The sequence below is a fragment of the Danio rerio genome, chromosome 6 (genome assembly GCF_052040795.2).
Source record: "Danio rerio strain M-AB ecotype USA chromosome 6, GRCz13ab, whole genome shotgun sequence".
Taxonomy (NCBI): Eukaryota; Metazoa; Chordata; class Actinopteri; order Cypriniformes; family Danionidae; genus Danio; species Danio rerio.
The window spans coordinates 14,942,238-14,955,135 of record NC_141026.1 but is presented as its reverse complement, the minus strand read 5'-3'; the positions used below and the strand labels follow the sequence as shown (position 1 = coordinate 14,955,135).

At 37.0% G+C, this 12,898-nt stretch overlaps 1 protein-coding gene across 1 annotated transcript in view; it reads right to left on the bottom strand.

The window, feature by feature from the left end:
* tmem198ab (transmembrane protein 198ab) overlaps positions 1-12,898 on the bottom strand; it is a 263,787-nt gene that overhangs the window by 12,629 nt on the left and 238,260 nt on the right. The gene's annotated exons all lie outside the window — the stretch shown is intronic.

Sequence of the window (12,898 nt, the reverse complement as noted above, 5' to 3'; positions counted from 1 at the left end):
AGGAAATACGTTGGACCATTGTTTTTGTTTACATACCTAAAAATGGTCTATGCATGAATGGAAGGATTGTTTATTCAGCTTTCAGATAAATCATAAGCCCCAATTTCCAAATATATGACTGATTTTGTGGCCCAGGGTCATAATTCATTTCATTTCATTTTCTTGTCGGCTTAGTACCTTTATTAATCTGGGGTTGCCACAGCGAAATGAACCGCCAACTTTTCCAGCAAGTTTTTACGCAGCAGATGCCCTTCCAGCCGCAACCCATCTCTGGGAAACATCCACACATACACTCACACACTACGGACAATTTAGCCAACCCAATTCACCTGTACCGCATGTCTTTGGACTGTGGGGGAAACCGGAGTACCCGGAGGAAACCCACGCGAACGCAGGGAGAACATGCAAACTCCACACAGAAACTGAGCCGAGGATCGAACCAGCGAGCTTCTTGCTGTGAGGCGAACGTGCTACCCACTGCGTCGCCAGGGTCATATTTGTCAATACAATACTATTTTAATGAACATAGATTAATTAATCTCAGTTTACAAATGGGGTTATAAATATAAGAATTGTTTTTCACTTCTGGTTCTGGAATGTAGTTACTACACTGACAAAAGTCTTGTCATTAACCCCAGTAGTGAGAGCAGCAAATAATAACTTGACTTATAGTTGATCATTTGGAAAAGAGGCATATAGGGTAGAGTTTTCCTGTGAATCATCTGTTGAATTGCAATCATCACAAATACTGCAGAAGACCTATTGGAACCCGCATACACCCAGGATTTACACAGAAATTAGTCAAGTTTAGTGAAGAAAAAATCATGATTTGGGTTGCATTCAGAGTGGATGGCAACATCTACAGCCTGAGGTATCAAAGACATCTGTGCTGCCCATTACAAACCACAGGAGAGGGCAGATTCTTCAGCAGGATAACACCCCTTCTCATACTTCAGCCTCCACATCAATGTTCCTGAAAGCAAAGAAGGTCAAGGTGCTCAAAGATTGGCCAGCCCAGTTACCAGACATGAACATTATTGAGCATGTCTGGGGTAAGATGGAGGAGGTATTGAAAATGAAACCAAAGAATCTTGATGAACGAGTCATACACAATATTAATTCCTTTTCCACTGCACCATGACTTTATCTTCTATACCAGGGGTGTCAAACACAATTCCTGGAGGGCCGAAGCCCTGCACAGTTTAGTTCCAACCCTGCTCCAACACACTTACCTGTAGGTTTCAAACAAGCCAGAAGGACTCAATTAGTTTGATCAGGTGTGTTTAATTAGGGTTGGAACTAAACTGTGCAGAGCTGCGGCCCTTTTGGAACTGAGTTTGACACCTGTGTTCTATACTGTACAATATTCTGTTAAGTGACAAGACTTTTGTCTAAGCAAAGTCAGACCTTACTGTCCTAATTAAATAATTAAAAATCAAGACATGATCATATTTAATTTTGGTAAATAAGCATAATCTAGAGACTTTTGCCTTTCATATAATTAACTTCTGATATCAAATGATCAACTAGAAGACAAATTATGATTTGTTTTTCCGAAAATTTGTAGAGACGACAAGACTTTTGTCAGGTAGTGTTGATTCCTCTACTATTGTGGTGTTTCTTTTTTGATTACACCAGAAGTAAATACATATCAACTTAGTGCATGGATGGAATTCACAAGAGTGCCTAAGTTGCACATGAATGACTGAATAGAATGTAATAACCATAAATAATGAATGACATTACAACACTGAAATAACAGCTTATGTTCGTGCATCGATCGGATGCTTGTGGAAGTTGTGTTATAGCAACAGCAGCCTTTCAGGGCATTTCAGTGGTATTTCTTTCAAAAGAGGAACATAATGTGGTATTTTATCTAACAAAGAAACAGGATAAAGCCATTTGTGAAGTGCATTTTGTTATTTTTGAATTCTATGAATGGTGCTCAAAATACTATGGATGACATTTTTCAGTTTTGTTGTGTGAATTAATGTGGGAAACTTTTCGAAGATATTAGTATTTGTGACCTTGAACCACTAAATGTTGCACAGGTTTTTAGCAATAGCCAACAAATGCATAGTATAGGTGAAATCTTTTTTTCTTTCATGCCAAATATCATCCAAATATTAAGTAAAGAACATGTTAGATGAATATACACTCACCGGCCACTTCATTAGGTACACCTTACTAGTACCTGGTTGGACTCCTTTTTGCCTTCAGAACAGCTTTAATCGCTCCTTCTCAAACTTCAGCATCCACATTAAAGTTCCTGAAAGCAAAGAAGGTCAAGGAGCTCAAGGATTGGCCAGCCCAGTCACCAGAAATGAACATTATTAAGCATGTCTGGGGTAAGATGAAGGAGGAGTCATTGAAGATGAATCCAAAGAATCTTGATGAACAAGTCCTGCAAGAATGCTTTCTTTGCCAATCCAGATGACTTTATTAATAAGTTATTTAAGCCATTGCAGGGATACATGGATGCAGTCGTCCAAGCTCATGGGAGTCACACACAATTTTATTCCCACTTAGATATGCTTAGCATTTATATCAGGTTTGGCATGCTGTCACGGGAGGGAACCCTGAGCTCGGAGATATTTGAGCCCAGGATCTCCCGCCCAGTCAATAAGTATATCAGGGGATCCGAGATCAGGTAGGACTTGATACCTTCCCCTTTAGAAAAGGGAGAAAAAGGAGGAGATGGGGTGGAAGGGGGGATTCTTCAAAAATGAAGATAGAGCAGTAAAAAGAAAATGACCAATTTATAGTAAGCTAGGATTGAATTATTACTGATTAGAGATGAGTGGCCAGCAGTGCTCAATCATATCATGTGCTCCTCTCGAAATTAGTTTATGAAACTTCACTTATTTTTCCCCTGCATCATGACTTTATATTCTATACTTAACATTATTTCTATTAAGTGACAAGACTTTTATCTAACCAACGTCAGACTTTACTGTCCTAATTAAACAATTAAAAATCAAGGCATGATCACATTTCATTTTGGTAAAATAAGTGTAATCTAGAGGCCTTTGCTTTTTATATAAGCCACTTTTGATACCAAATGATCAACTAGAAGTCAAGTTATTACTTGTTGTTCCTAAAACTTGGATAGGTGACAAGACTTTTAGCAGGTAGTGTATAATGGAATGAAATGGTACAATTAATGGTTCTTAATGGAACCACTAATGAACCTTTAATTATAGGGACAACACTGAACAGTACAAAAAGTTTACATAAAACACGGAAACCCTAAATGAATGTGTTTCCCCCCTTATTTTCAGTAAAAATAACATTTTATCAATATACTTGTATATACTTTCGTTGATGCACTCAGACTTGATCTGTTCTACCAATGTTATTTTTACCGTTAAACTTGATGCTTTATTTGCCTAAACACTCCCGTATCCCTTTCCACACATTCACATAACCACGCTCGTCCGTCATCAATCAAAGGGAGATTTTCAAAATTACAGCTCTGAATGAAAGAGAATCGTTCCCTTCAATTACAGGGAGCACCAGGCAATCACAGGTTTGATGTATCCTGTATAGTATGACACACCAGGGACCGTGAAATGAATTTAGCTCAACCCTGAAGAAGAAAACAAACACCGTGACTCACACCCAGCACAACGGCAGATCAAGGCTCTGTAACATATTAACAGTCAATTAATAACATACTGCTTCTTCGATCGGAGACGAAAAGTTCAACCCCGGCGTGAGTCAGAGAGACGAGCGTTCATGAATAGAATGCTTATGACTCAACAGAAATGCGAAGTTGCTTTGGCTACAGCATGCAGAAGAGGCAGATACGTTCGGCAGTGCAGCACGGTGCCGTTTCAATTGAATTTAGAGCATATTGTTATATAATAGAGGCGTTGAGAGCTATATTTAGAGTGGCCTCGCAGCGAGTCGCGTGGAACACTGATGAAAGCTATGGCAACATGTTTTAATTTCAGGTTATGAGGAGCACTATCACTCAGTTTAATGAAGCTGTTCAGCAGGTTTATGGTCAGGGATATCAGCCCCCCCAAGCAAATGAGGATAGATTTTTAATTGTTTCTCTGTATTTTTAAAAGTCAATGTAATACTTTAGATTAGAAAGCACATATTCAGTAATAACTAAGAGTTTTTTTATCCACGTTTTTTTACCCAAAGGAACTGGGTTGGTTTATGGATCTAAAATATGGTCATGTAGAATAGCATATTAATATGTACTTTGTAAAGACCAAAAACATGCAAGCACTCTTAGAAATAAGCTGCCGTTGAGGCGGTACTTTTTCAAAATGTGCACTTGTACTTTACAGCTGCATACTAGTATTTTTAGGGTACTATGAGGTCCATATTTGTACTTTTCAGCAGGGTGCAAATTACAGGTGGATTAGGGGGGATGGACCCCCTAATTAACGCTAGATCCCCCTGAAGGAAATCAAAACAAGATGTATGGGGGATCAGCCCTTTAATGGTAAGAAATAGCTTTCTCTGATCTTTGATTTATATCTTAAATATTAATAATTAAAAATGTATAATATAAATATACATTTGACCCCTCTTTAATGGTTAATACCATTGGGAATGCATAATCATGCCAATCAATGCTAGGAAAAATATGACTCAACAGTCTAAAACTGGCAGTTCTAGAGCACCGATAGACATCTTATAGTATTCACAAAACATGCTTCTTGTAAAATAGGTGTTGATATCTGCATGTAGCCTTACAAAAAGAAAAATAAGACATAATTTCTACAGTTTGACTGACAGTAACCTCTAAAATAGTCACTAACTATCTCTCAAAACACAAAAAAAATATTAATTTAATTATTAGTTAATTAATTCCTTACATTTATATAGCTTTTCTGGACACTCAAAGTGCTTTACACATTGGGGAGAATCTCCTCATCCACCACCACGCACAAAAACTTTGCGCACGGCAGGTTTCACGCACATATTTGGATTTACTAACAATGAAATTAACGTGAGAATGTGCGTTGGTCCACACCAACTTCATGTCTGGCGTTTGTGCATTTTTTGTGTGTGTTTATTTTATTTCCATTGACGACTCCTAGAGGTAATTATGTTAAATTGCACACTACAAAGTAGAGCACCAACACGTGAAAAACATTGCTATTTATTTATAATTGATAAAATTGGTTAATTGACACTATATATATATATATATATATATATATATATATATATATATATATATATATATATATATATATATATATATTTTTTTTTTTTTTTTTTTTTTTTTTTTTTACCAATTATGTGATTTAGAACATATAAAAGTATTTGCAAATGTATACAATATTGTGGCAAGGTGGCCTTGGTCAACCCATGATTCATTCATACTCACAAACGCGCGATGTGTGGCTTCTTGGTGAGTGATGTATTAAACATATTATTTCGGCTTGGTTTTTCATTTTTATTTTATTGAGTGTAATTATTTAACTGCATATCAGGAGACTGCGGTTATCCATTAAAGATGTGGCTGTTAATTCCCCTCAACAACCCACAAACTGACCAAGAGCGCAAATACAATGATGCCCATTCGGTCAGTTGTAGAGCGGGCGATTGTGCAGCTGAAATGCCGAGGGTGCTGCCTTGATAGCGTAGGGGTGCTGCTATACTGCCCTAACAAAGTGTTCCTCTAATACATCTGTGACCCCCACATACACGAATACTACTCCAGACAGTAAAGTGTCGCCCATAATTGAGGCAACTCTCTCCTCAAAGGGTGTTAGTTTACCCCCCACCTGTTCGTTCCACACTTTGACAGACTATTTCTTTTTTAATTCACTCACAGTGCGATGTTCAGACCACACTGCGTTAACCGCATCAGCTAAACTCTCCCACTCTATTTTTTCTTTTGTTTTTAATTCCTGAGGACAAACTTACAAATAACACCGTTTTTCTCTGGTCTACCTCCGATAGGAGCACCTCCAATTCACATGCGGTGAAGTTTCTCTTCTTGCTTGCTTTTGCCATTGCTTTTTCGTTTGGTTTTGCCAAAGTGGAGTCATTACCATATTTATACGGGGTAGGAGGCTTCACACATCGGATTTTTTTTTACTGCTTACGTACATTTACAGCTGTCCGTATGCAATGTTTTAGTATTAAATTCAACGCAAGTCTTTGAACATGAGGCCCCTGCTGATTGTTGGTGGAGAGGAGACAGAGTGATGAACCCAATTGTAATATGGTTAGGAGGCCATGATGGACAGTGGCTAGTGGGCAATTGAAATACATTCATAAATTTGATTCACTGAAGCATGCATTACCAAACTACTACCAAAAAAGTATACCCCCATTGATCGTCAATGTAATGTATAATTCACACCCTGTTTTTTAGGTATTACTAGCTGCGTCCCAAATGGCACACTATACACTATGCACTCATGCACTATGTACTTATGCACTTACACACTCAACAGGGTAGTATATGTATGTAGTGGCGTCCCAAATGGCACACTAATGTTTTTTTTACTAAGCGGAAATTCAAACCGTTTCCCTGATGACGTTTGACGGTTGCCAAATCAGTGAAGTAAACGGCCGAATTATCAAATAATACCTGCCGTGAGTATTGCCGCAATCACTATCGGGAGGCGCTATAATCACTCTCGTAAAAGAATTTTGCTTTCACCATCCAAATTAAATAAAGTTATTCAACATGTGCGTCCGATAGCTCCGCCCCTTCCGCTATGTAAGCAAACCTGCGGTCGTTGAGTGCGTGAAGTGTCCATCATTACACACTTCATTTTAGCGGCTGAATGAGTGCATCATCCGGGTAATTAAAGTGCACTTATTATTTTTAGAGTTTTCAGTGTGAACGCACTACTTACACTATTTATACTACAAAATGGCGTAGAATAGTGCATAAGTATGCGATTTGGGACGCAGCTAATATGTACCTTTAAGGACCTGTCAGGAACAAAAATGTACTATTTTGAGAAGATACTGCACTGACAGATTTTGTATCCTTTATGTATTAAAGGATATGATTGCTATTAAGCAACAAACTAATAGCGAATCTGTGCTCCCTAATCTAAAGTTTAATAATCAAAACAGTTGATTCAACATCAGGGATGTTGCAAATAACTGAAGTGATCTTATTTTACACATTGTGATGTACATCAAAGTGAAACAGGTTATTGAAAATAAGATACTTGTTTTACTGATTGTTGATCACAAAAAAAAGATCGGTAATATCTTTGTGGAGTTTGCATGTTCTCCCCGTGTTCGCTTGGGTTTCCCCCACAGTCCAAAGACATGCGCTATAAGTGAATTGAATAAACTGGCCATGAGTGTGAATGCGAGAGTGTGTGGGAGTTTCCCAGTACTGGGTTGCAGCCAGAAGGGCATCTGCTGCAAAAATCATATGCTGGAATAGTTGGCGGTTCATTCCGCTTTGGTGAGCTCTAATAAATTAAGGAGTAAGCTGAAGGAAAATGAATGAATGAATGAATGAATGAATGAATGAATGAATGAATGAATGAATGAATGAATGAATGAATGAATGATCACAGGAAGCTCTGAACGCAAGCACAAAGTGAAATAAAAATGAGTGGCATTTAAATGGGAAAACATAATTGGACAACATCATCATACATCTTCAACAAAAGATTGAAATGATGATATTTCCATACAATCTCATATCTACAATAACCAACCATCTTATAAAACAGTTGCATTTTCAGTTAGGGTAAATATGTCCTGACTTCATGCTTTTCCTGTTAATTTAACTTGTGATGGTCCCATTTAGACAGTCTGTTAACTATATGTAACTTAACAGCTATGTGTCAAATAGCAGCCATTAGTGTATTAGTGGGTTGCTGATTATTATCTGTTAACGCATCATTTGAAGGTCCCCAACAGACATTTACATCTCAACATGTCACATCATTCTTAAACCTAGTTTACTATATTAATCCTATAATTATAAGTAATTGGCACGTAGTTTCAAAGTTGTTTAGTCAACAACATGTCTAAAGTAGACCCTCTTGCTGTTTAAAAATCTATTTTTTCAATGAGGAGGCCTGTGTGTGTGTAACAGAGAGAGAGAGAGAGAGAGAGAGAGAGAGAGAGAGAGAGAGAGAGAGAGAGAGAGAGAGAGAGAGAGAGAGAGAGAGAGAGAGAGAGAGAGAGAGAGAGAGAGAGAGGGCTAAAAGATGACTCACCTATTTACAGTGGGGTGTAACATTCATGCTGCCATGCTCACAGCAGGAGTGCACACACAACTGTTCATTTTTGCAAACATATTTTGCCTAGCAAACCAAATCAGAGAAAAAATTAAAAAACATGCGTATATACCAACAATAACATGTATGTGGATGCCTTGGATTTAGCTTTGTTAACTGTCACTAAATGTCTGATTTTTAAAAAAGCTGATGCCATTAGCTATATACACTCACCGGCCACTTTAGATACAGCTGTCTAACTGCTCGTTAATGCAAGTTTCTAATCAGCCAATTACAAGGCAGCAACTCAATGCATTTGGCCATGTAGACAAGGTCAAGACAATCTGCTATTTTAAATTTCAAAAGAGTTAATATGAAATTTAATTTTGTTAAAATACTAAAAAAACAAGTCAGATGAGGACTGTATAGAATTTTTTTAATTCTTTTTTTTTAAATGTCTAAATTAGATAAAAGAATATAGATATAAGTGGTGTAGGTTTTTTTTTTTTCTAAAAATGGATAGAAAGTGTGATCATGGCCCACACTCCAAACCAGCAGGTGGCGGTAATGCACCTAGAACTTGTATGCCAACCGCCAATAAAACTCATGAGAAGAAAAAGAAGAAGACAATCTGCTGCAGTTCAAACCGAGCATCAGAATGGAGAAGAAAGGAGATGTAAGTGATTTGGTTGTCGGCATGTTTGTTGGTGCCAGACAGGCAGGTCTGAATATTTCAGAAACTGTTTTTTCACTGGGATTTTCATGCGCAACCATCTCTATGGTGTACAGAGAATGGTCCAAAAAAAAGAAAAAATCCAGTGAGTGGCAGTTCTGTGGGCGCAAATGCCTTGTTGATGACAAAGGTCAGAGAAGAATGGTCAGACTGGTTCCAGCAGATGAAAACGTAACAGTAACTCAAATAACCACTCGTTACATCTGAAGTATGCAGAAGAGCATCTCTGAATGCACAACACGTCGAACCTTGAGGCGGATGAGCTACAGCAGCAGAAAACCACACCGGGTGTTGCTCCTATCAGCTAAGAACAGGAAACTGAGGCTACAATTTACACAGGCTCATCAAAATTGGACAAAAGAAGATTGGAAAAACTTCGCCTGGTCTGATGAGTCTCTATGGTGGCAAAAGTGGGTCCAACCTAGTAGGGTGTACCGAATAAAGTGAGTGTAAATCAACACAAAAATAGATTATTCTTTCTTCGAGCAGACTGTTCGTAAGTATTCATCCAAATTTGAATTTATTCGCATACAACTAGTGCTTTTGTTCTATTTCATGTCCAGTATACATCTACAGCCTTCAAATAATATAGAGGTAAAGTTGGTTTTATATTCCCACATTCGTTCATTTAGAAGTCTCTATATTGTTTACCATGTTACTTTGAATATTCTATCGGAATTCTATCGGAAGTGTGGCTTGAAAACAACATTAACACTGTTTATTGTTTATTGAACATTATTAAATGTTGTACTTTGATAGTCATTGAGTGCTAATATGATTTTGCTATTTAGAGTTTGCAAATAAAATTTAAAGAAATTATATTATTAAGGGGAAACTCTGAATGTGTGAATATAAAACCAACTTTACCTCTATTCAAATAATAGAAAGCTGCATATTTGTGATCAGACCTGACTTTCTGTGCTGTGTACCATAAATTAAATGAACTGAAATGTAATTGTAGTAATATAGTAGATAGTAGCTTTGAGGTTTTTGAGGTTGTGACCAATAGGCAAGGGAAAGCAGCGATCAGACATCACCGTCTGATGTGCAGATGTTTCTTTGAGGAACAGGCATGAATAATAGATCAGACAACAAAGTGTTCTCTTGCACTGGAGTTTCCCCAGCAGGCACTGACATAGATTTTATAATGTGTCTCTCAGCTGAGGGATACAGTTATGGTGCCGTGATGTAGGTTCATGTTTGTTTTAAAATCTTGTTTGATCTGTGGGCTAACTTAAAGGGATAGTTCAGCGAAAAAAAAAAAATGTTAAGTTACTCACCCTCAGGTCATCATCTTGTGACTTATTTATTTGGTAGAACATTATGTAAGATTATTAGCTGAAATTGTGCTCCTTATTTTGATATTAATGATCATTTTTAAGAGTCAAAAACACACATATAGGCAAAACTAAATTAATCCCCTTGGCTCCTGTTAATGGGGTCTATTAATCTGTGCAAAAAACAATATTTAAACCACTATTAATAAAAGGGTTAGTTCACTCAGAAATAATCATTATGCTATTAATTACTCGGACTCAGGTCATTCCAACCTCCTTCATTTATCTTCAAGCAAAAAGTAAGATATTTTAGATTAAATCTGAGAGCTCTAATCTCAAGACGTTCAGAAAATGAACCAAAAACACAGCCAAAACATTTAATGTCACTTCAGTGGTTCAACTGTGACCATACAAAGCTCCAAGAAGAATTTTATGTGCAATTTTAGGGTGAACTAACCCTCAGTCTTACTTTTTTTTAAGCTGCAACATCCAGAATACCAATTAGATGAACAATACACCATGTGTCCTCCCTCAGTGTCAGCTCACATGTGATATTCCACCTGCATATATATCATTATGCGACAGAAAGCTTGTGCTCCAGGACAGTTTTGCCAAGGCTGAAGACCTCCATGGCTATATTTGAAATGAAACAAATACTGTGTTAGTAATCAGATTGATGGCTAAATCGGACCAAAAAAGGAATTTTCTGCAAGCTCCTTATTACTCAGATTGAGCTTGATCCAGATTAAATTTAACATCAGATTTTAGGGAGTGATTTAAACCTATTCTAATCATGCATACACTTGATATGACTTAAAACTGAAACTAAAAAGCTGTGCTTAAGTGCAATAATATAAAACTGGTAAACTGATATATGATTCACAGAACGAGCTGCATTGTTATTTAGCATTTGATAAAAATGGGCAAAATAATATAATAATAACAATAATACAAATAATAATAATAAAATATACGCTCTTTGTCTCCAGAAATACATACATATCAAGTCTGTTTTTTAAAAATAAGTTTAATGAAGCAGGAGAGTTGGCTATGTACAACTTGAAGCTATTGTATAACATAATCTTTAGATGCTAATTTAGTTTCACCTGTATATTTCCTAATTATTTATTTACTTGACTCTCAAAGTGTGGCAGCCGTTTGCTTGCATTTATAGCTAAAAGCCACATTTTCTTTGAACATCTACAGAGGAAAAAACGTTGCTACTTCTTATATTGCGCAGGCTGAGTAGCTAAAACAGCAAGTTTTCATTTTGACTGAACTGTCCCTGTAAGACAGTGAGCAAAAACAGAGATTGGTGAGAAAACTATTTTGGTAGGAATAAGATTATCAGAGAGGATTCCAGTCATTGTTCACAGCGGCACGTCCACTACTCTGTCACCCAAAAAAGAGGTCAGTGGTTTCCAAAGCTCAGTCAATAATCACACTCAAAAGGCAATAGCTAGATTAGACTCTGCTGTAAACATGTTCTCCCTGTATTTTCATGTTGTTGTTTTATTATATTTTAATTCATAAATGGGAAAGGGACTGTTTTAACTGTTTCGGAGATGTACTGACTCTATTAACTAAAACAATTTCTAAGTTTTGATTTAGAATGAGAAGGTTATGTTGTTTATTTATTGGTAGCCTACACTTGTACAGGGGTGCCCACATTTTTTTGTATAAAGGGCCAAAAACCAAATAGCATTGAGAGCCGCGGGCCGAAAGTAAATATACCAAACTACATTAAAGTTGCTATGGGTAATTTCTTCATTTATTTCATTTGTTCCTTCGTTTTCTTTTCGGTTAAGTGCCTTCATTAATCAGGGGTTGCCACAGAGGAATGAACCCCCTATTTATTTCATAATATTTCATAATAAATAAAAAACATGACTTTAAATCTTATTAATTAATGCATTATAACATTTAAAACATTCATTCATTTTCTTTTTGGCTTAGTACCTTTATTAATCTGGGGTTGCCATAGTGGAATGAACCGCCAACTTATCCAGCATATGTTTTACGCAGTGGATGCCCTTCCAGCTGCAACCCATTACTGAGAAACATCCATACACACTCATACACCACAGACAATTTAGCATACCCAGTTCACCTATACCAGAACACACTGGGAGGAAACCCACTCGAACACAGGGAGAACATGCACACTTCACACAGAAATGCCAACTGACCCAACAGAGGCTCGAACCAGCGACCTTCTTGCTGTGAAGCGATTGTGTTACCCACTGCGCCACCGTAACACCCCATTTAAAACATTTAAAATAATAACTTATTGCAATAAAAACATAAACCCTCATATTTATAACTCCACAGAGGAGTTCAACACTGAATATACTAGTCAAGTAGAATCTGCCTTTGCCTTGATTTGCTCACCAAAGTCTATTGGTGACAGTATGTACAGTTACACTCAATCTTAGTAATTTACACCATTTAATTAAATTTTTTTTGTTTTAACAATAAAAAAAAAATAAAATAAATTACATTAGATCTGAAATGACATTTTCTAAACCATCCCCATCATTCCTCCTCTCTTCTCAGATGGAGATGTCAGGCCAAATCAAAGGTTACCATGGGCCAACTTTAGCCCTTGAGCCCTAGTTTGGGCATCTCTGCCCTCTGTTTGTATTATTTATGACACAGAAATGATTTTCAGAAATTCCACTGTATAAAATCCAGCGCGGTCCTCCATTCAG